General features: G+C 43.0%; 1 pseudogene; it reads left to right on the top strand.

The window, feature by feature from the left end:
• Positions 1-6,134: 6,134 nt before the first annotated feature.
• LOC115133830 (ataxin-10-like) overlaps positions 6,135-24,784 on the top strand; it is a 34,408-nt pseudogene continuing 15,758 nt past the window's right edge.

Genomic DNA, 24,784 nt, shown 5'->3' with positions numbered 1-24,784 from the left:
TATGTTAGCACCCAGCCCTAGTATTCTGTTAACTCTTGTTGATCCCGGTGGACGCTCTTGTGGAATTCTGTTTTTTGTTCTTGTTTATTTATTTTTGAGTATCTTTTGAGGCTTTTTGTGCTCTACCTACCACCTTGTGGATTTACCTTTTTTGTCTTGGAGGATTACCTTTGTTCTTGTGGAATTCCTTTTGAGGTTGTGGAGTTACATGTGTTCCTGAAGGACTTCACTTTTTACTACATTAAATACACCGTCTCAAGTACTGCTCTGTCTGCCTCATCTTCTGGGTTCTGCCGACTATTCGTGGCTCAGTTGGTTAAGTGACTGTTTCTCACTCCGGGGACCCGGGTTCGTAACCGGGTCCTGACAGAAACACAGAGCCCAAAATGAACCCAGAGGCAGCCAGTTCCCAGGACCTTGTTGCCATGCTGTCCCACCACCAGGAGACTGTCCAACGCCACGAAGCCGCCCTGGTTCAGCAAGAGGCCTTAATGGCTAGACATTCTCATCTTCTGTCGGAGATGCTGACTTCTATAAAGCAGATATCTGATCGACTTACCTCGGCAACAGTTCCCGTCCCAGTACCTCAGATTCACGTACCCATGGCAGTTAACCCTCTGGCTGAACCTCGTCTTCCAGCTCACCATCTTGTGCGGATCAGACCTGGTGACGAGTGGAAGACCGCGTTCAACACGCCTACTGGTCACTATGAATACTTGGTGATGCCCTTCGGCCTGACCAACGCCCCAGCGGTGTTCCAAGCGCTCATAAACAATGTGCTTAGGGATATGCTTAACATATTTGTGTTTGTTTACTTGGATGACATCCTCATCTTTTCGAGCTCTCTTCAAGAACACACAAAGCATGTCAGACAAGTACTCAAACGCCTCCTAGACAGCCATCTGTACGTTAAGCCGGAAAAATGTGAATTCCATTCATCCCGAGTACAATTCCTGGGATTTGTAGTGGAACCCGGTCGAGTCCAAATGGACCCCAGGAAGGTAGGGGCGGTAGCGGATTGGCCCACCCCCAAATCCGTTAAGGAAGTTCAGCGTTTCCTGGGCTTCACAAACTTTTACCGCAAGTTCATCAAGAACTTCAGCTTGGTGGCAGCCCCTCTCTCAGCTTTAACCAAGGGTGGCAATGCAAGGTTTTTGTGGGGAAGAGAAGCTGAGACGGCCTTCCAAGTACTCAAGCAGCGCGTCCTCTCTGCTCCCATCCTGATACTACCGACTACGGATGAACCGTTTGTGGTGGAGGTAGACGCCTCAGAGGTTGGTGTTGGAGCTGTCCTGTCTCAGAGGGGTGAAGACAAGAAGCTTCATCCGTGCGCTTTCTTCTCACACCGGCTTACCTCGGCTGAGAGGAACTACGATGTGGGGGATCGTGAACTCCTAGTGGTTAAGATGGCATTGAAGGAATGGAGACACTGGCTCGAGGGGGCTTCTCACCCGTTTCAAGTGCTTACGGACCACAAAAATCTGGAGTATATCCAGCAGGCGAAGCGGTTGAACTCTAGACAAGCTAGATGGTCTCTTTTCTTCAATCGATTCCAGTTTATCCTCACCTATCGGCCCGGGTCGAAGAATCTCAAACCGGATGCCCTGTCCCGAGTCTACGCTCCTGCCATTCGAGATGACACGGACATGCCTGTCCTTCCTGCTGCTAAGATCGTGGCTCCGATTTCGTGGCAAGTTGAGGATACCGTGAGACAAGCTCAAGCTATCGAACCGGACCCGAAAGGGGGTCCTGCCAATCGGTTGTTTGTCCCCAAGGCAGTGAGGACTCAGGTCCTTCTGTGGGGGCACTCCTCTCGCCTCACCTGTCACCCGGGCGTAGGTCGCACCTTGGAGTTCATCCAGCGTAAGTTCTGGTGGCCTACCATAAGAGAAGACGTTGCCTCTTTCGTCAATGCCTGCCCCGTGTGCTGCCAGGGCAAATCTTCTCACCTCCGCCCTCAAGGACTCCTTCACCCTTTACCTATTCCCCACAGACCCTGGTCCCATATCTCGTTGGACTTTATTACTGGCCTTCCTCCATCCCATGGCAATACTACTATCCTAGTCATAATCGACAGGTTTTCAAAGGCGGCCAGGTTCGTCCCTCTGACTAAGTTACCTTCTGCCTAGGAGACGGCTGAGTTGGTAATTAATCATGTGTTCCGAGTCTTCGGCATTCCTCAAGATATGGTTTCTGACAGAGGTCCCCAGTTCGCCTCAAGGTTTTGGAAGGCCTTCTGCCAACTCATGGGTGCTTCTGCCAGTCTATCTTCAGGGTACCATCCGGAGTCCAACGGCCAAACAGAGAGGATGAATCAAGAGCTGGAAGCCACCCTCCGATGTATGACTCGTAACAACCCGTCCACATGGTCGTCCTTCATTGTTTGGGCCGAATACGCGCACAACACCTTGCGCTCCTCCTCCACTGGTATGTCCCCGCACGAGTGTCAGTTTGGCTATGCCCCTCCATTGTTCCCGGACCAGGAGGCAGAAGTCAGAGTGCCTTCAGCCTTGAAGTTCGTCAGACGCTGTCGGCTTATGTGGAGGAAGACCCGTCTTAATCTTATCGTTCCTCACAGAGGTACCAACAACAAGCCAACAGACGTCGCCGTCCCGGGCCTACCCTGCGCCCGGCCAGAGAGTCTGGCTCTCCACAAGAGACTTACCACTACGGGTGGAGTCTCGCAAGCTGTCCCAAAAATACATCGGTCCCTTTAAGGTTGCCAGGAGAGTTAACCCAGTTTCTTATCGCCTACACTTACCCAGATCCCTTAAGATTAATCCCACATTTCACATTTCCTTATTAAAACCTGTTGTTTTTTCTCCCCTTGTCCCGGCAGACAGACCTCCCCCTCCGCCTCGTGTCATTGGAGGCCAGCCGGCTTATACCGTCCATCGGATACTGGATTCCCGCCGGGTGCAGCGGTCCTGGCAGTATCTGGTGGACTGGGAAGGCTACGGTCCCGAGGAGCGCTCCTGGGTTCCTGCCAAAGACATACTGGACCCTGACCTCATTCGTCAGTTCAGGGCTCTCCACCCTGAGAGAGCTGGTAGGAACGTCAGGAGTCGTTCCTAGGGGGGGGATTCTGTCAGGATTTGGCCAGGGTTGTTCCGGTTTTTGGTCACTAGATGCCCCCATTGTGCCTTTTGACCTTTTGTTTTCCCTTGATCCCCATTATTATTTGCACCTGTGCCTCGTTTCCCCTGATTGTATTTAAACCCTTTGTTTTCCTCAGTCCTTTGCTCTGTGTTTGTATGTTAGCACCCAGCCCTAGTATTCTGTTAACTCTTGTTGATCCCGGTGGACGCTCTTGTGGAATTCTGTTTTTTGTTCTTGTTTATTTATTTTTGAGTATCTTTTGAGGCTTTTTGTGCTCTACCTACCACCTTGTGGATTTACCTTTTTTGTCTTGGAGTATTACCTTTGTTCTTGTGGAATTCCTTTTGAGGTTGTGGAGTTACATGTGTTCCTGAAGGACTTCACTTTTTACTACATTAAATACACCGTCTCAAGTACTGCTGTGTCTGCCTCATCTTCTGGGTTCTGCCGACTATTCGTGGCTCAGTTGGTTAAGTGACTGTTTCTCACTCCGGAGACCCGGGTTCGTAACCGGGTCCTGACACACCTGGAACGTGAATGTTGCCCGCTATGGGGGAGTGGAGTACTGGGAACCCTACCTATCCCAGTTTCAACTATCTGTGTGGCAAAATATATGGGCTGAAGAGAATATCTGTGCAGCTTGCCCTGGCCCAGGAGGGGCGTGGGTTACAGGCCCTACAGGCCTTGGCATCCAGACAAAGGATGCCCCCAGTTTGCCACGACTGCTCAAAATGAACTGGGCTACAATCCTTCCTCCGGGCCTTGACACCAGAGGGGCTCTAACAGCAGGTGTGCCTGGCTGCTCCTGCCACACTGTGTAAGGCCCTGTAAGAAGTTTAAAGAGTGGAAAACTTCTTGAGCCGGGTTAGCCCAAGGATGCGGCGGGTAGAAACGGAGGTGGAGACCAAGAGTGATTTCAGATGAGGTGGTCTGTCAAGCCAACATGGAACACCGACAGTGGACTCCATGATGGTCCACTTCTAGAGGTCAACACCAGCCTAAGATGATCTGTTTTCGTTGTGGCCAGAAATGCCACATCGCTCACCACTGTGAAGCCCCACCTCAGCCCTTGCCCGCCCCTGAGTCGACGGAAATGCTAGGGGGATGATGAAGTGAGGGGAACATCATCTGAGTCCCCTGAGCCTCTCGTTGAGCTGGAACATCAAGTTGGTCGTTTGGGCCAGATGCATGGCCTCTACCTTCCATGCAGCATCAGCGTTGAGGCCTGCCAGGCATTGAATGACACCGGTTCCACAATATCCCTTGTTTGGCGGAGATCCTTACCGCTGAGAGTTAGCAATGCCTTGTTGGCCAACATCCAAGATGACTGCATCCACTCCCACAAGGCCACCAGGGTGTCGTCGCCACAAGCACCCATCGAGTTTAAGATAGCGCGCCATCTAAGTAAATGAATGCAATAAGAATATATAAATATATGGATGAGCAATGACCGAAGGGCATAGGCAAGAGCTGTTGTGAAGGAAATTGTCAAGGAAGTGATTTTGTGTTTATACAAAAACGTACCGCACCCACCTAACGTCAACCAATCATGTCCCTGCGTAGCAAACGGATCTATACAGAGCCCTCCGCATTGTTACAACATTTGGAAGGTGCACGGCTCAGCAATTGCATCACACCCTCTGTACAATGTACATCCTCCGGATTGCATAAATCTGCTTTTTGGGGCATCATGCGTGCCGAATATAGAACGGCTTGGCGTCTAACTGGCCATTGTATGTCTTTTTTTAAATTTTTAGGTACACCCATCTACGACAGGGTCGGACCACCCATTCCCTCCAGAACAGCCTGAATTATTTGGGGCATGGATTCTACAAGGTTCCCCAAACCAGAACACTACCGGCCTGTCCTGTTGACACCTGGCAGGATGGGTGCATGGAATCATGCTGCTTACGCCAATCCTCACTATGGCATCAGCATGACGCAACAGGAACTGGGATTCGTCGGACCAGTTGATGTTTTTCCACTCATTTGTCCAGTGTTGGTGATCGCGTGCCCACTGGAGCTGCTTCTTCTTGTTTTTAGCTGACAGGAGCGGAACACGGTGTGGTCGTCTGCTGCAATAGCCCATCCGTGACAAGGATCGACGTTTTGTGCATTCCGACATGCCATTCTTCACACCACTGTTGTACCTCGCCTTTATTTGTCTGTTTGTGACCCTTCGTTAGCATGCATGATTTGTCTTTCTCCTTCAACCTCTTATCAACGAGCTGTTTTCACCCATGTTTTTGTTGCAAAATTTTCAGTAAAACCTAGACGCTGTTTTGCTTGAAAAGCCACTGGAAAGTTTATTTAGTAGCCTGCTACAGTATAGCCTGTATAATATTTTCACATTTTGGACAATCTGCGTCCCTTCATTGAACTGGGCTATTGTTTGCGTTCAAGACCAGGTCGTGTACATTGCTCTCAGTTTGGCATTGTCAGAGTAGCCATTAATTTTGGTCATTTGTGTGGTATTAAAACATATTATGCTCATGTTTTATATCATGTACATTTAATAGAATTGCATGAAATGCGTTTATAAAAGGCCAATCTGTTCTACTGTATGCCACTGTTACGCAAATGTGATTATAGATGCATGCAATGTTTTATTATAAATTGGTTCTTTTTTGTGTTTTTGTTCATTTTTTAAAAGCGACGTTGAGATTCTGTATAAAAAGCGCTATATAAAATACTTATTATTGGACAAGCACGCTCTCACTCAGAACATGATGTGCTAGCTGGCGTCATTGTGAAACTCATAGCATGGTCACAATCTGTAGTTTGTGCTTTACTTTTATGTACTAATGTGAAAAAAAACTAAAACAACATTTAAGGTGCTAATGTCATGGAAATTAGAAGGTTTAAATAGGTATTGATGTGATGGTGAAATATCATTATCGATTTCAAAGTTCCATCAAACTGATGATTTTGGTGGAACAAATGTTCCATCACAGCCTCATTCCTGGTTTTAGCTAATCAAACACCAGGATATAACACGGATGTCCCACCCACACTGGAGAGCAATACGAACAAACATGGCGGAACCCGCGTTGGAATCATGGATAAGGACTTTACAACATTATTGAATGAAATTGTTGCTGAGAAGTTCCTTGAAAAACATTGACCGTCACTGACAAATGTGTTACGAATTCAGGGAAACAGGTGCGCAAAGGGGAGAGTTGTGGCTAACTAACTAGCTACCTCAGCTAAACAGGCTGTCATTGAACTGGGCTGTTACCCATGTCCTGCTTTTGTCTGTATAAATTGATCGTTTTCTGTATTATCACAGAGACCGCAGTGAGGATGAAGCCTTCAGGAGCCTAATGAAGATCCTGTCAAAGCTATCAGATCCAGGCTGCAGGTAGATAGGTTGAAGAGCTGATCCTGCTGTTGACCGCAGTATGCTTCAGAGCCCAGAGCAATGGCTGTGTATAGTGTGCACTCAACCAGACCCTAATGAGGTGAGCTGCAGTCAATACTGAATCCAGTTGACACACAAAAGCATGCACACAAATGTTTTACATTGGATCTACATTTAGTTAATTTACCAGACACTTTAATCCAATTATGCACAGTCAAGGAAGAGCTAATAACATTACCAAGTGCATCCATGTTGGTAGTTTTGTTTTCGCATGAATTCAAGTGTAAACTTGTCAAAATTCTGGGGGTGTTCTATTTAGCAGTTTCCCTGTTATGAAGTGCCCCCCCCATCCCCCTGTCCAGTTGTACTGGGTGGGTACCATTTTATCCAGGTCCCTTGGTGCTGTTGACCTGTCAATCAGAATCCTAGACATGCTTCAGAAACTGAAGTCTGAGAACACTGACTATGTCTTTGAAGGTGATTTGTTTTTATTCTCCCTCCTATGGCTGAAGAGAATAAGCGTAATCTCATGATATTTGCAGTTGTGTGCTTATTTTCACTTGTGTGCTTATTTGTAAAATAATTGTAGCTTATTGTAACTGTTCAAATTTCATTTTTTTCATTTTTTTTCTTAAGCCTTCTTATGTGTCTGATGTGTCTGTTCGCTGCACTTTACCACAGTTAATTGGAAACCTTGCTGTTGATAACCAGTTCTGCCATAGAGGACATTTGGGTGCTCATCTTTCCAGATCTTCTCATGTAAGTACTTTGGCCCTACATCAGTTTCACTTCACAGTTGTCACAATTCACATTAGGAAAAAGGACTTAATCTTTATTGATCCTTTAGGCCTTCAAACTGGAATTTTTATGTTTTATGTATGAAAGCATAGTGTCAGCGAAACATCCCGGACTGGATCGAAGTTACTGTTGGCAGTTTGAAATTATTATAATAATTTATTTTACAATTGTATTCCTTTATTTTCCCCTAACCCTGCCACCCCTCCCCTAATTGGTGTATACTAATGGACAACAATACTTAGGATTCTACCTCCAGCTTTTACATACTATATACAATTTACAGACACAAAGTATTTTGCAGTCATCTTTTTGTTTGTTTTTAATCCCTTCATTCAGCTACCCTCAACCCATCCTATCTATCTCTGAAGACAATCCAGTTGGATTTCTATGTTGACTGTTTTTCCTTCATGGTGCTCCACACCTGTCTGGATGAACATAAGGTGGAGCAACTGGCTCAGCCAGGGAACACCCACCTGGCCCTGAAGGTCATGGAGCTGTGTAGGACTGTCAGAACTGAACTGGATGTAGGTACCCTCTCAGGGGTGTGGTTGGGTGTGGGAGATGGGCTGTGTGTGAGAGAGATGTACACACATTATATAAACATTATGGTAAAAAAAATGGACAGTGTTTTGATTGCAATTCAAGCCCTTCCTAAAGTCCTCAATGCTCGTTAAGAACATGTATGCAGGGATGAGCCATCAGAGATATATCCATCTAGTCAATTCAAGAATCTACCTACTCATACAAATCTTAGAAACTAGTATATCTACACCCGAAATCAGCAATTCTTGGTCCCAAATTTGTGATGGATGACATGAGTTTCCTCCTTACATTGAGTTTCAAGAAAAGCTTTACTGTACATAATCCAATCAATTAATTACATAAATATTGATGGAGTTGCAGGGTGACGTTGCTGGAGCTGATCTCTGTTGGGAGAGGAGGACTCTGAGGATGGTGGGATCGTATCTACCGTCCTGGCATCCTGCTTCCAGGAGCGCTGCAGGGCCGTGCTCACACTCTCCTCCGAATCAGACAAGGAGGAATCAATGATCCGATTGATTGGTTGTATAAATGACCTTTTCCATAGCCTGGGTACCTGACTCTTTCTGCTATTGCTGTTTCTGTGACATTGTATATTGCTGTTTTTGATTGTTTGGGTGGGTGATTGATTGGTGTTGTATTTTATAGGAGGCCTTGACCGTGACCAGCCTGTTAGATGTTCTCTGTGAGATGACCTCTCTTCACAAACAGTTCATGTTCCTGCAGAACCACCCTGACCTCAAGTCTACAGTTGGTAAATAAGTACATCATGATCTATTGGACTGGATGTTTACAAAACCTTTTACCAATGATGCTTAACCTCTGCGCACGGAGCCCGCTAGGCGGGCTGAAATTCCACAATATACGGTGATCTCTACATAAATAGTCATATTAAACATTAATGAAAATACAAGTGTCTCACATGTATCGAAAGCCTAGAATCTTGCTAATCCAACTGCGTTGTCAGATTTAAAAAAGGATTTACTGCGAAAGAATACGATGCGATTATCTGAGCATAGAGCCCCATAAAAAAAGAACATTTTAACCAGCACAGGCGTAACATAATCACAAACTGCGTTAAAATAAATAGTTTACCTTTGAGGATTTTCGTCTGTTTGCAATTCCAATGCACATTTTTACACAATGAATGATCTTCTGTTTGATAAAATCTGTTTTTATAGCCTAACACGAAACATTTTGTGAACCGCTTGTGTCGTGAATTCCGTCTCATTCCATTTTCGACGACACATTCCAGGTAAATAACCCACACAGAACGTGACTTTTCCAGTCATGTTTGGTTTCACTGCAATCAACTGGTTTCTTTGTAACAATCAAACCTGATGGGCCATTTCGCGGGACATATTGACTGAAAGAAACCGATTTGAAGACAAAGTCATGACATCATTGTGCACCAATGATTTGCCCGCTGTTTCGTTGATTCGTCTTTTAACCCAATGACCATTGATCGTCTTGAAATCTAGCTGGGTAGATAGCCAATGAGCTGAGGTAAACGGCAATACGCCATGTTTATGTGTTGCAAGACCAACCCATGTATTAAGTTCCAGCGTAAAGTGAGTCCTTCGCTATTGAAGTTTCATACCGGAAGGAGAAACACATATTACGCACTGCATTGTTTGGTAAACGCGCAGATTCATCTGTTTATGTATCAATCATTATGGCGACTAAGTCAGGGAAAGCTAAATCTAAGTCTAGATATACAGATGTACACACAATTTTAGAATAAATTGATTGGGAAGGTGAAACAGAGATTGTTGTAGGACGATTCATTTAGCGATTGTGGAGGAATATTTATTGCACGGGAGAGGACATCGTTTTGGACTGGTAAGTTCTTATCATGCTAATGCCCTTGTTTGAAATTAATATTATAAAATATTATTTGTAATTTTGTAAAAAAATTTAGAAGCATTATACACTGCTCAAAAAAATAAACGGAACACTAAAATAACACATCCTAGATCTGAATGAATGAAATATTCTTATTAAATACTTTTTTCTTTACATAATTGAATGTGCTGACAACAAAATCACACAAAAATGATCAATGGAAATCAAATTGATCAACCCATGGAGGTCTGGATTTGGAGTCACACTCAAAATTAAAGTGGAAAACCACACTACAGGCTGATCCAACTTTGATGTAATGTCCTTAAAACAAGTCAAAATGAGGCTCAGTAGTGTGTGTGGCCTCCACGTGCCTGTATGACCTCCCTACAACGCCTGGGCATGCTCCTGATGAGGTTGCGAAGGAGATCCCTCAGGAGACCATCCCAGACCTGAACTAAAGCATCCGCCAACTCCTGGACAGTCTGTGGTGCAACGTGGCATTGGTGGATGGAGCGAGACATGATGTCCCAGATGTGCTCAATTGGATTCAGGTCTGGGGAACGGGCGGGCCAGTCCATAGCATCAATGCCTTCCTCTTGCAGGAACTGCTGACACACTCCAGCCACATGAGGTCTAGCATTGTCTTGCATTAGGAGGAACCCAGGGCCAACCGCACCAGCATATGGGCTCACAAAGGGTCTGAGGATCTCATCTCGATACCTAATGGCAGTCAGGCTACCTCTGGCGAGCACATGGAGGGCTGTGCGGCCCCCCAAAGAAATGCCACCCCACACCATGACTCTGTCATGTCTGTCACATGTGCTCAGTGTGAACCTGCTTTCATCTGTGAAGAGCACAGGGCGCCAGTGGCGAATTTGCCAATCTTGGTGTTCTCTGGCAAATGCCAAACATCCTGGATGGTGTTGGGCTGTAAGCACAACCCCCACCTGTGGACGTCGGGCCCTCATACCACCCTCATGGAGTCTGTTTCTGACCGTTTGAGCAGACACATGCACATTTGTGGCCTGCTGGAGGTAATTTTGCAGGGCTCTGGCAGTGCTCCTCCTGCTCCGCCTTGCACAAAGGCGGAGGTAGCGGTCCTGCTGCTGGGTGGTTGCCCTCCTACGGCCTCCTCCACATCTCCTGATGTACTGGCCTGTCTCCTGGTAGCGTCTCCATGCTCTGGACACTATGCTGACAGACACAGCAAATCGTCTTGCCACAGCTCGCATTGATGTCCCATCCTGGATGAGCTGCACTATATGAGCCACTTGTGTGGGTTGTATAGACTCCGTCTCATGCTACCACTAGAGTGAAAGCACTGCCAGCATTTAAAAGTGACCAAAACATCAGCCAGGAAGCATAGGAACTGAGAAGTGGTCTGTGGTCACCACCTGGAGAACGACTCCTTTATTGGGGATGTCTTGCTAATTGCCTATAATGTCCACCTGTTGTGTATTCCATTTGCACAACAGCATGTGAAATGTATTGACAATCAATGTTGCTTCCTAAGTGGACAGTTTGATTTCACAGAAGTGTGATTGACTTGGAGTTACATTGTGTTGTTTAAGTGTTCCCTTTATTTTTTTGAGCAGTGTATAAACATGTAATGTCATGAAATGTGTGTGTCTGCCCCAACCCACATGAAATAGCATATTTGAGGCTGTTGAGGAGAGGGCAGGACCACATCAAGTGAAATGGAGACAGTAGATACAGCTGGTCTGTCATAATATAATAGAGACAGTAGATCTAGCAGGTCATAATAATACATTCAACCTTATGTTCCCTGTACTCTCTCTCTCTCTCTCTCTCTATATATATATATATATATATATATATATATATATATATATATATATAGGGGGTGGCAGGGTAGCCTAGTGGTTAGAGCATTGTATTCAATGCTCTAATCACTAGGCTACCCTGCCACCCCCCCTATATCTCTCTCTCTCTATATATATATATATATATATATATATATATATATATATATATATATATATATATATATATATAGAGAGAGAGTGTACAGGGAACATAAGGTTGAATGACCTGAAATGTTGCAAGTTCAAATCCCCGAGCTGACAAGGTAAAAAATCTGCCAGTCGTTCTGCCCCTGAACAGGCAGTTAACCCACTGTTCCTAGGCCGTCATTGAAAATAAGAATTTGTTCTTAACTGACTTGCCTAGTAAAATAAAGGTACATTTTTTAAAAATAAAATAAATATATATATGTTTATTATACCTGTTGATACAGGGATCATATGTGAAACTATTCTAACTGAACATTTTCTTTCACAGTGACACTGACTCCGAATGGGAGTCTTCTCCGGTGTCCTTTGTGAATTTAAGTATGCTCTCTCTAATTCTCTCTTTCTCTCTCTCGGAGGACCTGAGCCCTAGGACCATGCGTCAGGACTACCTGGCATGATGATTCCTTGCTGTCCCCAGGTCACCTGGCCTTGCCGTTGTTCCAGTTTCAACTGTTCTGCCTGCGGCTATGGAACCCTAAATTGTTAATTTTTACTCTTGAGGTGCTGTCCTGTTGCACCCTCTACAACCACGGTGATCTCCACCCGGCACAGCCAGAAGAGGACTGGCCACCCCTCATAGCCTGGTTCCTCCCTAGGTTTCTTCCTAGGTTTTGCCTTTCTAGGGAGTCTTTCCTAGCCACCGTGCTTCTACACTTGCATTGCTTGCTGTTTGGGGTTTTAGGCTGGGGCTATATAAATAGATTTGATTTGATAGAAGACTGAGGGTCTTCCACATATTTAAAGTGTGCAAATAGTTACCCATGTTATTTTGTAAATGTGTATATATATATATATATATATATATATATATATATATATATATTTTTTTTTTCATATATTTTTTAATCAATAATTATTATTTTTGTCAAAAAAAAAATCTACTTTTTTTTGGGGGGGGGTGTGTTAGAATACCATTTTGGTATTTTGTATATAGTTATTTGTTTCAAAATGTATACCTTCACCAATTTGGCCACTTGGGTACATTTGGGCTACTTGTGTGGGACACCTGGGTGACTTCATGATAAATGTCATGTAAGCACACTCATTTTGGAAGTTATCATTCTAAAACTTTGCACAAGTACTGTTGCCCTCTTATATTTTCCACTGAAATTGTCCCCATCAGGATGATGTTTGTTTTATCTTGTTGATTTTAAAGATGATGATATAAAAATCTCATTGTTTTATCTAAACCAGATCTATTGTGTTATATTCTCCTACATTCAATTCACATTTCCACAAACTTCAGTGTTTTCTTTCAAATGGTATCAAGAATATGCATATCCTTGGTTCTGTGTCTGAGCTACAGGCTGTTAGATTTGGGTATGTCTTCAGGCGGAAATTGCCAAAAAAAAGGGGGGGGGGCTGTAAGAGGTTTTAATCTTTTGACATTAGAGCCCTGATAAATAGCTGTGTGCTGTTATTTTTTTAAATAAAAACCACCAGCATGTTACACTGTATCAAATGTTCATGACAAAGAAGGTGGCCCACAGTTTAGAGTTTATACTTTCACTACAAATCCAGTGACATAATATAGTTCTACTGTGTTGGAACGGAACTGACACTTAAAGTACCAGCAGGCTCATGCCCTTCCCTTAACCTGTTGCTTCTACTCGGGACGCTTGCGTCCCAACTAGAGCTCTGGAAATGCAAATGCGCTACGCTAAATGCTAATAGTATTAGTTAAAACTCAAAAGTTCATTAAAATACACATGCAGGGTATCGAATTAAAGCTACACTCGTTGTGAATCCAGGCAACAAGTCAGATTTTTAAAATGCTTTTCGGCGAAAGCATGACAAGCTATTATCTGATAGCATGCAACACCCCAAAAGACCCACAGGGGACGTAAACAAAATAATTAGCATTTCGGCGTTACACAAACCGCACAATAAAATAGAAAACATTCATTACCTTTCACCATCTTCTTTGTTGGCACTCCTAGATGTCCCATAAACACTATTTGGGTCTTTATTTCGATTAAATCGGTCCATATAAAGCCTAGATATCGTTATATGTAGACTGTGTGATAAACGAAAAAAACATCGTTTCAAAACGTAACGTCATTTTTTTAAATTCAAAAAGTCGACGATAAACTTTCACAAAACACTTCGAAATACGTTTGTAATGCAACTTTAGGTATTAGTAAACGCTAATAAGCGATAAAATTCATCAGGAGGCGATGTAAAGATCATTAGCTGTCCGTCTGGAAAAATGTCCGGCTAGAAACTCAACGAAAATATCCGGTCCTAGACCGGAGGAGATACGGTGGCCTGCATGTGTTTGACCAAGAAAAAACTCGAAGGGAAATGACAAGACTCTAGACACCGTGTGGAAGCTGTAGGTACTGCAACCTCAGTCAATTAATTGTGGTTCACCTTTATCAATGGGATCAAGTAGCGCATGGATATATTTTCCCATTTTCAGTGATCAGTTTTTCCTGTGCTTTTCGATGTAAATGCCGTTCTGGTAAAGCCACAGCAGTGATTTAACCAGTTTTTTAAACGTCTGAGTGTTTTCTATCCACACAGACTAAGCAAATGCATATACTATGGCATGAGTAGCAGGGCGCTGAAATGTTGCGCGATTTTTAACAGAATGTTCAAAAAAGTAGAGGGTCGACTTAAGAGGTTAATAGCCATCTATCATCAGCAGAACTCTTATACTACACCTGAGGCAGGGGAATACCTCTCACCTCTTCTGTCGAATTGATCATTTTGCCTTTATGTTCCGTTGCCTTTTTCTGGTCACTGATTGTTATTTTGTCTTTTTTGTCCGACTTCTGATGTAGAAAGGGCTTTATAAGTAAATGTGATTGATATTCTGGTACTGTATCCCTTTGTATGTAAACTGTGTGTTCTCCTATTCACCTCTTTCTCCTCTTATAGATCTCCTGCAGCAGGTCCATGCACTGGGGAAGACCAGTAAGAACGTATTCACTGCAGATCAGCACTTCTCCTTGGATCAGGGTGGAGACTGCTCCTCCTCTCCCTCTGTCAGCTTCAAGGCACATCTCATCCGTCTCAAAGGAAACCTCTGTCACAGAAACACTACCAACCAGAACAAGGATACAGCAAGCATACAGCTGGCACAGATATCAAATTGTATTTGTCATATACACGTGTTTAGCAAATGTTTATTGTGGGTGTTGCGAAATGCTTGTGTTTCTAGTTCTAACAGTGCAATAATATCTAACAGTAACATCTAACAACTTCACAATACACACATCTAAAGCAATGGAATTAAGAATATATAAACATTGGGCAAGCGGCATAGACTTAGATACAGTAGAATAGGCTAGAATACAGTATATACATAAGAGATGGGTAATGCAAAATATGTAAACATTATTAAAGTGGCCTGTGATCCCAAGTCTTAGAGGCAGCAGCCTCTAAGTGTGCTATTGATTGCTATTTAACACTGATGGCCTTGAGCTCAAAGCTGTTTTTCAGTCTCTCGGTCCCACTTGTACTAACCTCACCTTCTGGATGATAAGCTGTGTGAACAGGCAGTGGCTCGCTCGGGGGTTTGTTGTCCTTGATGATCCTTTTGGCCTTCCTGTGACAGGTGCTGTAGGTGTCTTGGAGGGCAGGTAGTTTGCCCCCAGTGATGTGTTGGTTGCGGGCGGTGCAGTTGCTGTACCAGGCGGTGATGCAGCCCGACAGGATGCTCTCCATTGTAAAAGTTGGTTGAGGGTTTTAGGTGCCAAGCCAAATTTCATCAGCCTCCTGAGGCTGAAGAGGCTCTGTTGCGCCTTCACCACACTGTCTGTGTGGGTGGACCATTTCAGTTTGTCAGTGATATGTATGGCAAGGAACTTTAAGCTTTCCACCTTCTCCACTGTAGTCCCGTCGATGTGAATAAGGGTGGTGCTCCCTCTGCTGTTTCCTGAAGTTCACAATCAACTACTTTGTTTTGTTGACTTTGGGTGAGAGATTATTTTCTTGGCACCACACTCCGAGGGCACTCACCTCCTCCCTGTAGGCTGTCTCGTCATTGTTGGTAATCAGGCCTACTACTGTTGTGTCATCTGCAAACTTGATGATTGGTGGTCTATTGGGGCAGTAAGCAAATTGAAGTGGGTCTAGGGTGTCAGCTAAGGTAGAGGTGATATGATCCTTGACTAGTCTCTCAAAGCACTTCATGATGACAGTCATTTAGTTCAGTTGCCTTTGCTTTCTTGGGTAATAGTGCAGATAGTTGACAAAACATGGGTGTGGGGGTCGAATATTAAATAATTGACTCTCGTGTTGCAAGACCATTGATATACGACATTTCATCCAATGCTTTGAAACATTTTACTCAGCCGCCACAAGTTCTGTCTGTGAGCGTGTCCTTTCAGAGTAGGATTTGCAGACTCCTTTTGAACCCTTAAATCAGCCCTTAGAGTGTTTATCTCGGTGTCTAAAATAGGGATTTAATCCTTGGACGTGACAGATCTAGGGTCAAGAAGCATGTGTAAAAGGTCAGGAATGGAGAATGAAAATGTAAAATGACACTTCCTATTCTAATCGACTGGTCAAAAGTAGTTCACTAAACGGAGTAGGATGTCATTTGAGACACATGTTGAGTTAAATAGCACATACAGTAATCTCCTCATGCTGTATCTGTGCTTCCTGGGCCACACCGGAGAGACAAGTGCTTTTGAGTCCATCTTGGCACTGAGCCATATTGGCTTCCTCATGGTGGTTTTATTATTATTACGTTAATGGAAGAAAGAGAAACATTTCCTTACTCTTACCTAGCGGCAGCCATCACTGACTGTGATATAAAGCACATTAATAGGGATGGGGGAAACTGACATGTGTCCACCTGCAGTGGCTTAAAAACCTTGCTCCCACTTTACAAGGCCCATGAATGATAATAACCCTCTGCCGGCTCCCAGTTGGTAATTAATCATTTGATATGATAGTCTTTCATTAAGTATTTTTTTACATATAGGCTGATGTTGATAATATGATTTTGAGTGAACAAAAAGTACACACTTTTCTCTCTTGCTATGGCCGTTCTCTACCAATTCATTTGCAGAGTAACCACATGCATGTAAATTAACCTATATAATTAGATAGCAGGTGACAGGGACAAGTGTAACACATTGTGACAGCTTTAGACCAACCCGCAAACACACACAGCTATTTTCCGTGGTAGTAGGGATTTCCTAAGGATAGGGACCTCAACGTTGGCTGATAGGGACATAGATGTTGGTTGGTTATTGAGATTGTCCTATAGAAATCAAGGAAACACAATACTTAAACAGCTTCTTCTTGCATAAGGAACATTGCTATCTCAGCATTGTTTGAAATTTGGCTCTATCTATAGACTCAAGACAAACAGAATAATTAGTGACTAGTGTTTTTTACTGTGTTTTGGATGAGAATCTAGATTTTTTGGGATGGTGAGATTCTATTTCTGCATTGTAAATATGTTTATTTGATTATATTTAGTGATGCACCGATATGACACTTTTGGCCGATATCCGATAAGTCCTGATACCGATATTTAACATTTTGGCTGCCTTTTGAGCAACCTTGTACAACTTTAATAGTTAACACACACGCATAGACACAGTGGTCTAAGGCACTGCATCTCAGTGCAAGAGGTGTTACAGCCTGGATTCGAACCAGGGACTGTAGTATCACATCCGGCCATGATTGGGTGTCCTATAGGGCGACGCACAATTGGCCCAGCGTCGTCCAGGTTTGGCCGGGGTAGGCTGTCATTGTAAATAAGAATTTGTTCTTAACTGACTTGCCTAGTTAAATAAAGGTTACACACACACACACAATGACCAACACGTTTTTTTGTTGCCATTTACGTATGTCCCCATTACCAGTAAAACATAATCAAAACCGATTACTTTCTCTTAGTTGCTGTGCTGTTTCATTGTTCAGTCATTTCATTCTCAACCATGATTGCATCATACATGTCAAGCAGTGACGTTTCAGCTGTGTCTGTCTGTGGCCTCTTCCTTGGTGCACACTGTCACGGTGTCCGTTTCCATGTTGTCATCTTGTATGTAACATTTAACAAATTTAACGTTTCTTGTCTGCATAAAAGTAGCGGTCCTTGTACATAGCATCGAGCCTGGTGGCGACACAGTAAAGAGAGAATACCACTGAATTGCTTGTCCACAGCCTGTGTGGGCAGTTTTGTTGCCAGGGCAAAGTTTAATTCGCCAATGTGGGCCAGTAAAAGCATCCACCTCGTCGGGAAATGGGGCCATCTTCACTCCATAGAAACTAGTCTAACGTCACACACTAGCTGCTACTAACGTCACACACTAGCTGCTAGCTAACTGGTTAGCTTAGCGTTGACAAAGTCAGTATGGGCATGCGCACTCCACTGTTATGTGACAGAATCAGTGGCGTTAGAATTAGGAATTAGAATACAAACACTACTCTGAACAAAAATATAAACGAAACATGTAAGGTGTTTGTCCCAGGGAAGCCTAGTGGTTAGAGCGTTGGACTAGTAACCGAAAGGCTGCAAGTTCGAATCCCCGAGCTGACAAGGTACAAATCTGTTGTTCTGCCCCTGAACAGGCAGTTAACCCACTGTTCCTAGGCCGTCATTGAAAATAAGAATGTGTTCTTAACTGACTTGCCTAGTAAAATAAAGATAAAAAAAAAATAAAAATAATAAAATAAAATTCACAATCTAAAAAAATACACTGCTCAAAAAAATAAAGGGAACCCTTAAACAACACAATGTAACTCCAAGTCAATCATACTTATGTGAAATCAAACTGTCCACTTAGGAAGCAACACTGATTGACAATACATTTCACATGCTGTTGTGCAAATGGAATAGACAACAGGTGGAAATTACAGGCAATTAGCAAGACACCCCCAATAAAGGAGTGGTTCTGCAGGTGGTGACCACAGACCACTTCTCAGTTCCTATGCTTCCTGGCTGATGTTTTGGTCACTTTTGAATGCTGGCGGTGCTTTCACTCTAGTGGTAGCATGAGACGGAGTCTACAACCCACACAAGTGGCTCAGGTAGTGCAGCTCATCCAGGATGGAACATCAATGCGAGCTGTGGCAAGAAGGTTTGCTGTGTCTGTCAGCGTAGTGTCCAGAGCATGGAGGCGCTACCAGGAGACAGGCCAGTACATCAGGAGACGTGGAGGAAGCCGTAGGAGGGCAACAACCTCTGCCTTTGTGCAAGGAGGAGCAGGAGGACCACTGCCAGAGCCCTGCAAAATGACCTCCAGCAGGCCACAAATGTGCATGTGTCTGCTCAAACGGTCAGAAACAGACTCCATGAGGGTGGTATGAGGGCCCGACGTGCTTACAGCCCAACACTGTGCAGGACGTTTGGCATTTGCCAGAGAACACCAAGATTGGCAAATTCGCCACTGGCGCCCTGTGCTCTTCACAGATGAAAGCAGGTTCACACTGAGCACATGTGACAGACGTGACAGAGTCTGGAGACGCCATGGAGAACGTTCTGCTGCCTGCAACATCCTCCAGCATGACCGGTTTGGTGGTGGCTCAGTCATGGTATGGGGTGGGGTGGCATTTCTTTGGGGGGCCACACAGCCCTCCATGTGCTCGCCAGAGGTAGCCTGACTGACATTTAGATACCGAGATGAGATCCTCAGACCCCTTGTGAGACCATATGCTGGTGCGGTTGGCCCCGGGTTCCTCCTAATGCAAGACAATGCTAGACATCATGTGGCTGAAGTGTGTCAGCAGTTCCTGCAAGAAGAAGGCATTGATGCTATGGACTGAACCCACCCGTTCCCCAGACCTGAATCCAATTGAGCACATCTGGGACATCATGTCTCGCTCCATCCACCAACTGACGTGGCGTTGCACCACAGACTGTCCAGGAGTTGGCGGATGCTTTAGTCCAGGTCTGGGAGGAGATCCCTCAGGAGACCATCCGCCACCTCATCAGGAGCATGCCCAGGCGTTGTAGGGAGGCCATACAGGCATGTGGAGGCCACGCACACTACTGAGCCTCATTTTGACTTGTTTTAAGGACATTACATCAAAGTTGGATCAGCCTGTAGTGTGGTTTTCCACATTAATTTTGAGTGTGACTCCAAATCCAGACCTCCATGGGTTGATTAATTTGATTTCCATTGATAATTTTTGTGTGATTTTGTTGTCAGCACATTCAACTATGTAAAGAAAAAAGTATTTAATAAGAATATTTCATTCATTCAGATCTAGGATGTGTTATTTTAGTGTTCCCTTTATTTTTTTGAGCAGTGTAGATCCCAGAAATGTTCCATATCCACATAAAGCTTGTCTCAAATTTTGTGCACATTTGTTTACATCCCTGCCAGTTTTGTTGAGCAGGCGTTTCAATGCCATGAGAGGGTATCACATCTGCTGCAGGCGCAATTGAGTCAGTTGTTCTAATGGAGCTAGCTAGTGTGTTCAAGTTTCAAACATGTTCTCAAATGCCATTGAAATGGCAGCAGCGGTATGAATACCACTATATTCATGAGCATTCAATACGACTTCAGTATGAAATCCTTGACGACCCACTGTGCTGTCAGACTCCGTAAGCTCATGGGGCTGATGTCCGTTGTGAAGCTAATAGCTGTGACGCTATTATGGTGTAACTCCGGTAGGGCAACATCTGAAAAATTGTTTAAAAAATATGAATAAAAAGTGTACCGGTGCTCGACTGGTCGGTGAAAGCCAACATCACCCACGACAGAGATCGGTTGATTTGTCAAGGGCAATGAATTCCATTATCTTGGCATTAATGGATTTCGCCTTTAAGTTGTCTCGCTGAAATTTCCTTACTCTTTCAAATGACTGCTCGACTTGTTGACTGCTCGATCCACACAGCAGACATTGTGGGCTAGGTTAGGAATACTGTGTTGCACATGTAGTGCAAAATTTCATGTGGAGTCATGTTAGAGGAAATTATAGTTTAGATGATTAATTATGTATACATTATTGATTAGAACCATTTATTCTAATACTATTATGTTATGGTATGAAAAGTAAAAGTTATTGGTTAACCTGTTGCTTCTACTCGGGACGCTTGCGTCCCAACTAGAGCTCTGGAAATGCAAATGCGCTACGCTAAATGCTAATAGTATTAGTTAAAACTCAAAAGTTCATTAAAATACACATGCAGGGTATCGAATTAAAGCTACACTCGTTGTGAATCCAGGCAACAAGTCAGATTTTTAAAATGCTTTTCGGCGAAAGCATGACAAGCTATTATCTGATAGCATGCAACACCCCAAAAGACCCACAGGGGACGTAAACAAAATAATTAGCATTTCGGCGTTACACAAACCGCACAATAAAATAGAAAACATTCATTACCTTTCACCATCTTCTTTGTTGGCACTCCTAGATGTCCCATAAACACTATTTGGGTCTTTATTTCGATTAAATCGGTCCATATAAAGCCTAGATATCGTTATATGTAGACTGTGTGATAAACGAAAAAAACATAGTTTCAAAACGTAACGTCATTTTTTAAAATTCAAAAAGTCGACGATAAACTTTCACAAAACACTTCGAAATACGTTTGTAATGCAACTTTAGGTATTAGTAAACGTTAATAAGCGATAAAATTCATCAGGAGGCGATGTAAAGATCATTAGCTGTCCGTCTGGAAAAATGTCCGGCTAGAAACTCAACGAAAATATCCGGTCCTAGACCGGATTAGATACGGTGTCCTGTATGTGTTTGACCAAGAAAAAACTCGAAGGGAAATGACAAGACTCTAGACACCCTGTGGAAGCTGTAGGTACTGCAACCTCAGTCAATTAATTGTGGTTCACGTTTATCAATGGGTTCAAGTAGCGCATGGATATATTTTCCCCATTTTCAGTGATCAGTTTTTCCTGTGCTTTTCGATGTAAATGCCGTTCTGGTAAAGCCACAGCAGTGATTTAACCAGTTTTTTAAACGTCTGAGTGTTTTCTATCCACACAGACTAAGCAAATGCATATACTATATTCCTGGCATGAGTAGCAGGGCGCTGAAATGTTGCGTGATTTTTAACAGAATGTTCAAAAAAGTAGAGGGTTCGACTGAAGAGGTTAAGCTGTTACTGAAAATGTAAGCAGAACGAATTAATTGTCTGGGCCTCTTGGGAGGTTAACGGAGGAGCGAGGCTTTGGCTTGTCAGACAGATAAGAAATGTCTGGGAGACGTTCCAGGCCTAATGAACAATGGGCTCTTGTGAGAATCGGAGAGAGGGGGGATAAACTGATGATGTCATGTTCAGTTTATAACCTGTGGAAAAATGTGTATGCTTCAGTACTCTCTTGTAATAAACGCTGTTACTTTTGGCTTTTAAGACTGGTCTCATTCTACTTCATGCATAATTAATGAACTTACAATTCTTAATGAATTAGAAATTAGTGCGAATTGGTTTTGGCAATTAAAGCATAAAGGAATTTAGAATTCCGCTATCAATTTGGTCCTTCGATGTGCCGGATCTAAATATCTCTACCTGTTATCTGAAGGTAATACGCTGAAAATCGTGCACGGACTCGTTTTTGACTCGTTTTACTAAAGACCTGACCTCTGAATTGAGGTTAAAAAATTGAAACAGGCCTGCGTATTATCACAGAGGACAGAGAGAGTGACTAGATTCAAACGAACAGTGCTTTTCCCAGCCGGCAGCCAGGTAAAGTAGGCCTTTATTCTTGATTTTGGGGGATTTGAGTTCTTTGATTGATGTTCTAAATTTTTTTAGAATTCATCAATAAGGGGAGCTTTGCCATTCCCACAGGGTTTGTATGACCATCATACACTGGGTTTTGTATAACCGATATACACTGAAGCAGGTTCGAAAATAACCTGTGGTAATGTGCACTACCGTAAATAAACTAAACTTAATCATGAGGGGTAAAAACGCCCGAGATTAAGACGGGATATTAAATAGGTACTGGGGGATAGGACGGTGATCTTGTAAAAATACTAGGCGGGGAGACGGCAAGAATGCGCAAGATAACTGGATTGGTCATTTGAATAGTGGCAGTATTGATCACCGTTCCGATTCAACTAATACTACGGAAATATCCAAATAAGGAGGAGAGGGAAACTTAAATCTAAAGAAATTAGATAAAAGCCATATAGTTTAGACATGACAGTTCCATGCGAGAGGGAAGTTTAACAATTAGTGGCGTGAGATAACGATTATTAGCGTTCTTTAAAAGCCCTCTGACACAACCGGAAAATACTAGGGCTTTACAAACCCTGGGCTTATGGTTGTAAGGTTAGACCTAATGTTTGTTTTCAAAAGTCAAAGCTATTGGTAAGATTTCCATAAAAGAGCTAAACTTAATCATGAGAGATTAAGACAAAAAAGGAAGGATTGTTTAGCCGAATAAGGAGGAGAGGGTAACTTAAATCTAATGCGAGAGGGAAATATAACAATTAGTGGCGTGAGATAACGATTATTAGAGTTCTTTACTGACACAACCGGAAAATAAGATTTTAACTAGGGCCTTACAAACCCTGGGCTTATAGTTGTTAGGTTAGACCTACAAATCTGATTCAAAAGTCAAAACTATTGGTAAGATTTCCATAAAAGAGCTAAACTTAATCGTGAGAAACGCACCCGCCCGAGATTAAGACGGGATATTAAATAAGGTACTGGGAAATAGGACGGTAATCTTGTAAAAAAAATGATCATCGTTCCTATTGAACTAATACTACTGAAATATCCAAATAAAAATACACATAGCCAGACAGAAAAACTAAGCAATTGAGTAACGGTAAATTGTTAATTCGTAGAAAGCCACACATATAGAATTTAAAAATTATAATTGTAACAAAATTGGACATTTCGCCCGGGAGTGTAACACTCCACGAAAAAATCGTCAACAGGTTGTAATTTAACTGTGGGGAAGTCAGAGGCGACAATCGAGTAAAGAAAGGGAACTGAGGGAAAACTTTGGGCGTTTAAATTTGGGCTATTTTCTGTTGTCTAGATGTCGGAGTAACAAATACAGATAACTGTGAAAATGGGTATATTTGCGGAGAGTCTCAGTCAAATTCCATTGTGCTAGTAGGGAAGTGGTGAGCGCAACAGTCTCACCAACGGTAATCCACGATTCGGTTCCCGGCCGATGCGTTTAACTAAAATTGATTTTAGATCGTAATTGACCTATTTGCATGTTTTGCCTGAAAAATACGGTCGCCAGTGTTTGCAAAAGATATAACTGAACGGATATTATGTGTTCTAGATAAGAATTGATAAAAGAAGTCATTAAAAATAATGGCGAGACAATTTCGATGTAAAACGCTATTTCGCCCAAAATGATCTGGTGGAATAATGTATTGAGATGGGAGTCGTAGTTAAATAGATGTATCATAGAAGAGAGAGAGTTACCTAAAGTTAAATGGAGGGGATAACGGAGAGATACAATACAATTCCAGCCTGCCTGGACGTTATGGCTATTTATGAATCAATTGACATGAGGAGTTTAACACAAAAACATGGTACTTTTAATGTTAGGGTATAGTAAATTGAGAAGTTCGGTTGGGTTTACTCTGATGATTAGAATTTAAAACTGAACTCAATCTGAATAGGGAATATATATTTTACAAAGGCGGGCAGATTTGTGTCTATAGCCAAGCAACGGAATTGCTAGACACTCAAATGGGGCTATATAGTGTAACGCTTTGGACTATAAAATAGGTAAGAATAGTTTAATCGTAAAAAGTTGTGATTGTTTTTCCGAGTATTGATTTTTGGTTAAGGTAACGCCAGTGAATTTGAACAAAAAGTAACGTATTCTAAAAATGATCTGAATTCCGTCCTCATTGCGGGGAACAAATAAAATGTCTTATCTTAAAGGGACAGTGCACGGTAATCACAGTGGTTTGAGTGCATGACAGTGGAAAAAATATTGTGGGACGACAATTCGAAGATAGAAAAATAAGTTACATGATACATCAAAAGATTTAAAACGAACGATGTGAAGGGATCATCAGAATTATTGGGTGTCGTTGTAGGAGTGAAATTTTGGGTTAAGGGGATTTCCCTGTTCCCAGAGACAAGGCATTTTTGAGGCATGCACTCACTAAGGCTGGTCTGAGTTTGTAATTAGACAAGTGAATTACGTAATGGGAATAGAGTTGTAATTAAAATACTAAGTCAAAGACGAGACAG

The sequence above is a fragment of the Oncorhynchus nerka genome, linkage group LG8 (genome assembly GCF_034236695.1).
Source record: "Oncorhynchus nerka isolate Pitt River linkage group LG8, Oner_Uvic_2.0, whole genome shotgun sequence".
Classification (NCBI taxonomy): Eukaryota; Metazoa; Chordata; class Actinopteri; order Salmoniformes; family Salmonidae; genus Oncorhynchus; species Oncorhynchus nerka.
This window is presented reverse-complemented; position numbering and strand designations above follow the sequence as displayed.